The sequence below is a fragment of the Oryzias latipes genome, chromosome 1, assembly GCF_002234675.1.
Source record: "Oryzias latipes chromosome 1, ASM223467v1".
In the NCBI taxonomy this organism is placed as follows: Eukaryota; Metazoa; Chordata; class Actinopteri; order Beloniformes; family Adrianichthyidae; genus Oryzias; species Oryzias latipes.
The window spans coordinates 6,947,945-6,955,247 of NC_019859.2; the positions used below are offsets into that span (position 1 = coordinate 6,947,945).

General features: G+C 38.1%; 1 long non-coding RNA gene across 1 annotated transcript; it reads right to left on the bottom strand.

Moving 5' to 3' along the window:
• Positions 1-1,618: 1,618 nt before the first annotated feature.
• LOC110017119 lies at positions 1,619-6,438 on the bottom strand. The gene is made up of 3 exons (XR_002292436.2): positions 6,392-6,438; positions 3,587-3,717; positions 1,619-2,702 (listed from the first exon to the last, which is right to left on the bottom strand). It is a non-coding gene; the product is annotated as an uncharacterized LOC110017119 (long non-coding RNA).
• Between the last annotated feature and the right edge of the window lie 865 nt (positions 6,439-7,303).

The window sequence follows — 7,303 nt, forward strand, 5'->3', positions numbered from 1 at the left end:
TGAAAGGTCAATGAGGTTTCTTGTAAAACTGATTTTCTTTTTTTTTTTTTGATTTTTTTAGGAGCGTGGAAAATAAACGAATCGATGCACAGTGATGTCCCTACTTTTTTAGATTATATTGACTCTCTGTGTTCATTTTGGGGGTTTGAGAATCTTGGCAACTACCTCCGACATCCCCCAACCATGACTCAGCATCACTGATGAGAAGAGTTTTCGTGTTTTGATACATTCCAGTGAAGGCGCGCTCCTTCACAGATGCTCTCAGCCGGCTGCCTAATGGCGCTCACCTCCTTCCAAAGGACTGCTTGGAGCCCCCGCCTGCAGGAACATGATCTGTCCACCAATCTGCTGATATATCCCAGCCTGATAGGAATGACAGATTGACTGTTTTGCAGCTAAAGCCCTTTTATAAACCCATAGATTGCAAAGCAGAGCCTCTGCCAGAACCACAACTCTACCCCGTAAATCCACAGGCAGACGGGGTGTCTATCCAGTCATAAATATGCATCGTGGACTCAATTACTCAGCATGTTATCCGCACAGCTGCTTCGCAGTTTACGGCCAGTCTTTCTCCCAAACAAGCATGTTATTTATTTGAGTTGAGTGAAAGAATCCGAGGCGGTGAGCTGATCAGCGAGGGTTTTTGCTTTGATTTGTTTGCATGTGGTTTCAGGGCGGTTATGCTGTGTGCCACTTCAGTGATTGAAAACAATTGATTCTAGGACAACACAGAGAAAACGCACACTTTCCCACCATCAATGTAATGCATTCATTATGTTTCTCCTCCATTGGCACTGAAATCCCCCCAGAAGAGCAGATGTTTCCAGCTTCCTTCTGCTGAGACGGAAGCTGCTTTGCAATTAGACTGTTAGAGGGTATTAGTGTTAAACAAGAGCAAAGTGATCCACGCAGGGCACTTTTTATCTCTGAAGACGATGCAAACATTGCAGAGAAAGCCTTTAAATGCGAGATCGTTTGTTTTTCCCTCTTTAGATGAGTCCTAAACACAGTGAGAGTCTGTTGCTTCTTCCTGTCATTATTCAGCCACTTCTCCCATCAGGGAGCCGATGCTAATAGATGCAGAGACGTGATGCTGGCTGCTCAGTCTGAGCTGAAAGACCACCCTCCATCACATTATTTTGCAGGCTCTGCCTCAAATTACACCTTAATTGAACTTTTTTACAATCGTACAAGAGCTGAGTATTCCTCGGGTCAAAGTTGACGGAGTGGCGAGGGGTGTGGAAACTTAAAGACATCATTAGCACGGCTGCTCTCATCATTATCCTCTTAACTGTTGCCTCTGCTCAGATGGGAGGTCAATTACAAACATACTTATTTGCATGGAGGTGCGTGCATGTAGGAGGTTTCAATTTAAAACTGAGTACCAAATGAAGTCTGGAAACTGGAGAAAGTGAACCAGCAGAACAACTTTTTCCTGGAAAAACAATGGGCTGTGGGGTTCTGAAGGTTCAAAAATCCACCATGTCAAAGTGTTTTAATTCCAGAAGCAATCAATTAACTTATGTGCTTTGGCAAAAAATATTTTGGTTTACATTTTTTACAGTTTAAAAGCATAAACAGTGCTCATTTTTATGACTTTTTTATTTCTTTATTTTTTTGAAGCAGGAGGATGTGGAGTTAAAAGCTTTAAGACTGGAAAATTAAAGAACAAAATCAATCTTTCTAATCAAAAATTCAAACTCACTAAACAAGTTCTTTAATGCAGTCAAATCTAAGAAAAATTGTTTTACAGTTTTCACCATAAACCTTTGCAAATAAATAACATGAATTTCAATAAACAACCATAACTTGTAGATAATTTATTCATCTCATACAACTGCTCTGACTCATATTCAAACACGTCAGCCTTCCTTTTTGAAAGTCAATTTTTATGGTCTTTTACAGAATTCTGATTGGTCAATAAAGAAATGGAAAATAAAAAACAAATATTTCAAATTTGATTTGATCATGTTACAGAAAAGAATAAAAAAGTCTGTTTCTTCAAGATGTTCTTAATTTTCAGAGCAAGATAAATATGTTTGCTTTTAACTTGTCAACATGTTTCTACAATAACAGTTTGATCAAATTTGTTTCAAGGAAAGGCGCGTCTTTCAAAAAAAAAAAAGAACAGAAAAAAACTTTAGCTATGAATAAATTGATTAATAAATAAATTTGTGACTAAATCCATTTATTCAACCAACCTTTAAAATAAGTTACTTTTTTGGCAACATTATGAAGCTGGAGTTTATTCTCTTATAATATAATGTAAAACCATCTGTAAATCAGACATACATGTTCCCAGCATCAAGAAATCAAGAAATGAGGACTGAATAATGGCCCCCATGTTATAATCCTCATTGTTACACATGAAAAAGGGGTTTCTAATATACACTTTTCTAGTTTTATTTAACAAAAAACAGTTTAAGGAGCGTATGCATTTTTCCAAGTCACCTCACATGTTAGCATTACAACGGCTGGAGTTCAGTTTAGGCTGCAAACTGCAGAGTTCCATGTTATCTTGATGACATGCAGAGAGTAATTGAGGAACAGACACTTGGGAGGCTGCGCATTCACATGAGGATGAAAATAATGGGGGTGCAGGGGAGAAAACAGATGAACCAGCTGAAGCAGAACCACTCGTGGTCGTCTCCTGTTGATTCGGTACTGTGTGCTCTCAGTGAAGGTGGATCTAAATCAACAATCTAGAATAAGGAACACAAAAATGAAAAGTGCAGTATGCATTGATTAAATCAATCTCATTTAAGTACATTTGACAAGGTTAAAGCCTTATGCTATGTTCACACCAAATGAGATTTGCGGGTGAAATTCACGTCAGCTGCTTCTATATGGACACGCGGCGAATTCACTGCTTGCTATTTGTCCGAAAATATGTTTACAAACCTGACACTCCAGACAGGTGTGGGAGGGGCTTCCGCTGAATGTGTTTAAGCCTGATCACTACATGGAGCAGTGTCTGTGTAGATCTCAATGCACAGAAGACGCAGAGGATTTTGAGAGATCAGCTTTATTTATTTTTAAAAAGCTGTACAAAAGCATCAGTAATCATGTCTTCACGTCTGGATTCATGAGATCATTCACAGACTCTCCCAGTATGGTAAGCTTCACCATCAGGAGCTGCATCTGAATGATGACTGCTTTCAGCTGTGCTTCCATCTGTTTGTGACCCAGTTTGACGACTTGCTAGTCAAAGGACGGAAAAAATTAAAAGGAGGATCAAATTAGAGCCCGTTTACATGATAAGTACAAAGCCACATAGGCTTGGTCTGACAAGGTGACGAACCAGAGTACTCTATGTGACTTTAATGCAATTTTTCATCAAATGGACTATATTCTAATTGAGTTTTTTGGTTATTTTCTTCCTCATCAAGGTCAACCCCCTTACGGGTTCACGTGACCAAGGTTAAAATAAGAAACCAACAAGACGCAAAGCAGTGAAGATCAGCTGAAATCATAAACATAAGAAAAAGAAGAAAAATAAACTGCCCAGTTTCTTTTAAAAGCCAGTACAGACAGGCAGCAGGTGACAACTGATGAAGAACAGGGAAATCCAAAACACTGGTCCTACCGAATGAGTTCAATTCTTTTGCTTTCTTTTGAATTTGAGAGATGTTGTGCCATCCAATCTCCATATCCCAAAGGGAGCTTAGCAGGTTGATTCTGAGAGTGACTTTAAGAGCAGGTGGTTTTGTGAGTCATCTGCATAAAAAATGAATGGATGATATTCAGAACGTGACAGTAAATACAAAAATAATTGACAGGTGAGAACCATTGGTTTAATCACTGCTGCATCACAGTTCTTCGTGTGAATTGTTATGGTTGATGGTGCTTCTCAAGGCTGTTTGATGGTTCATTGTATATCTTCTTCAATATGTCACTTGTCTCAAAAGAAGCAAAACTATAGATTCTGTGGGATAAGGAATGCACGAAGACATCATCAGTTGTCAAAGAAGTTAAGATCACAAAGTCATCACATTCAAAATTATGAAAAGTACGAGGAAAATTGATTATGACTGAGCTAAAAAGCATTTTCTCAAGGGAACATGTAGAACAACCAATGTAAATGGAGATTTTTTAGTGCCATCTCCACTGATTATGTTTCTCTTAAACAAGAATAGGAAAAACGTTTCGAACTATCTGGACACATAAACACCAACAACAAAAGCATTTACTTTCTCCTGTTCTGTCTGTGATTATGTTGGAGGTAAAACCATCACTTTCCCAGGTTCTGTTGGGCAAAGGTTCGGTACACCCTGGGCAGGTTGTCAGTCCATTGCAGGGCTGTTGAAAAATGTCCAGTTTTTGTTTTTTGAAAGAGAGGATAAAGACCAACTTCCTTAACTACTGCTTAACTACTTTAATTCCAAAACCATTCTTTAATTTAAGACCATTCTTTGAAAAAAGTGGTTAATGGTCACCAGTTTTTTGCCTCACAATCCACCATGCCAAACAACTTAAGTTCCTCCTCGACTAAAATATACTGAGACACTGTCAAGTTTTATGTCCAAATCCCCTTATTTTAAAAAAAGACGTTTAATATGGTGATGCATGACTTTATTAAGCATTTTCTTCAGAAATGTGGCTTTGGTGATCATTTTTGTTCCCTTTTGACACGCAGTACAAAAATAAATATAACTATTATTTACTACATACTAATATTTCAATATTTGTGATTTCTCATCAAATGTTGCACTTCAACTACAGCATTACTATCTTCTATCAACTTTATGTATAAAGTTCCATGTAGTGTATGTTGCTTGACTTTTGCATTATGTAAACCTCTGCATTTCTTGTGACACAAAAATGCAATAAGGTATTAATAAAAAATGTAAAACCTGCATACTTTAGCAAATACGCCCCAACTAGACCACCTGTAGTTCTGGCGTCAGCAGCTCATAAGAAATTGGTGTGAAGTTGTTTTTGCCCGCATTGCATCAGCGTTGGATGAATCTTCTGCTTGGGAGGAAGTCTGCTGGTCCTCTCTTTCCTTTTCACCTTCCTTTTAAGTTTTAATGAGTTAAATAATCAGCTATCCAACAGAGGATATTAATTGTTCTAATTAGTTTAAAAATGTTACCACTTGTCTATACAGCAAATTCCATACATATAATTAAACAGTCATGGTGTTCCTTTGTCTTATTTTACATGTTCTATTCATGTCACGAGCATTACTCTAAATTAGAGTTATGAATTCCTTCATAATTTTTTACAATACATATTTTTCTGATTTTTATTTTCTATATGAATTAAATTTAACTCTGACTCTCAACTATAATCTACGGACTTGAATGTGAGGATTTGTTGGATGAAATTTGTTGTTATGATTACACAGATGTACCAACATCAGCAGCCAGGTGAACAGATGAAATGTAAAAGCGTCCAATCAGATGAGAAAATAAAAGACCTCCAAATTTGAACAGACAAAAACACAAGAAGAAAAAATACAGCTTGTTTAAATACATTCAAAGCTAAATAGATTAAACAGATTTTAAAGACCACTAGTTTAAAAAATGCGGAGAAATGGAACCCTTTTACCTGAAAACTTGATGGAGCAGCTGTGCACATTGAACACATCTGTGGAGGAAATGACCATTTTCATGATAAAGGTGGAAGAATTTTGATTGCATGTGTGCAGGTTGCATTGCTTTAAAATAAACATTATTGCTCCATCAGGTTTTCAGGTTAAAAAAAATTAATACTTTTTTTTCTTTACATTTTCAGTTTTTCAGGATACATGCACCACTTAAAAAACTAAAACCCATTTGGTTCTTGATGTCTCTTCAGAGCCAAATTAAGTTGTTTTTAAAATCGTATCTGGATCTTTACCTTCTGCTTTGAATGTACAAGTTCTCTCAAAAGCAGAGCAGCAAAAAAGTGTATTCATCATGATTAATTTTTGTTCCCTAAAGTTTCAGCAGACCCATTGTGTTTTACATCAATTAACAAGAGATCATAGGTCACAGAATTGCATCTTTCGAGATCCCCTGCTCTCCATGTTTTTGCTTATAGGAGCAACAAGGTAACCAGAGCCCCATTGTGGTTTGTAAAAAGGAACAGCTTTTTTAGAAGGTGCATATAAGCAAATGAATCATGCAGAGTTTAGCCATTAAAGTAAACAAATCGGAGAGTTGAGCTCCAGCTGCACCAAGAGAATCTCACCAGATTTTTCTTTTTTTTTCCTCACACTGTTTTCCTCTGAAGGTCAAAGCCACTCTGCAACATCCGGTACAGGCAAGAAAATGAGACTCATTAATAATGATCATTGCTGCATTCTGCTGATGTTCCTGAGCTGCAGATATTAATATTTCAACCCAAATGGAAAAGCTTTTTTAAGCAGACACTCATTTGATTCCCAAAATGGAAAAGTACTGACCTTTTCCTCTCATCCATACCTGGTTGTTCCAACTTTTTCCCCAGCCCCCCCCCCCTTTTTTTTTTTACAGTTAGACTGTAGGCTCAAAGTGAGCGCAGGACGCCGCTGTGACAGCCCGCCGCTCCGCTCCCATTCTTCAGCTTGATGAATAGAAACTAATGGCTTATCTGTGGAGGAAAGAAACCTGGTGAATACGCAGCAGGTGGATTGAGTTTCCTCTATGAATGTCAGCAGCACAGCTGATTATGTGTTCAATCACCAAGCGCTTTATGGAAGAGTCATTTCACCCTTGCAGGATACTGAAATGGAGGAGATTTCAAGGAAGGCAGAAGAATCTGAATGCTGCCAGAGAGAGCTGCCTTTGTGCAGGAAATATGCACATTTCCCAAACCAAATGAATGAAGTCACTGTGTAGTAAAATGGCTCTTTCAACAGACAGAGAAATCCCCTTCTCTCCTTCTGTTTTGCATCCACAGTTGCAGCGGCAAAGATCTGCTTCGCCTCATCAGGTTCACCGCAAGAAAACATTAATTTCCTGGTTTTATTTCTAGAGAATTAAGTTCTCTGAGGATTCAGATTCAGCTCACAAAAAGAGATTGGTGTGTGGTGGCTTTCCTGATGAGTAATATAGACACGGCATCGTGGATACCAAAGTACCACCACCAAGATGACTTGTCTGCTCTGTATGGGATGGCAGCATTACTGAGCAGAGATGCAGCACTGCCAAAAACTTTGCAGTCTCAACTTTACATAGATTATCCCACTACTGCATACATGACAATGGCGAGCAGAGTCTGCAGTCAATTTAGGACACTGCTTGAGATGTAATTCTGAGAGCAGAAACCAAATTCAAAGTATCCAGTGTTCCATCTCCTGCTTTTGATTTCGGCCGCTGTTTGAATCTGGAAACTT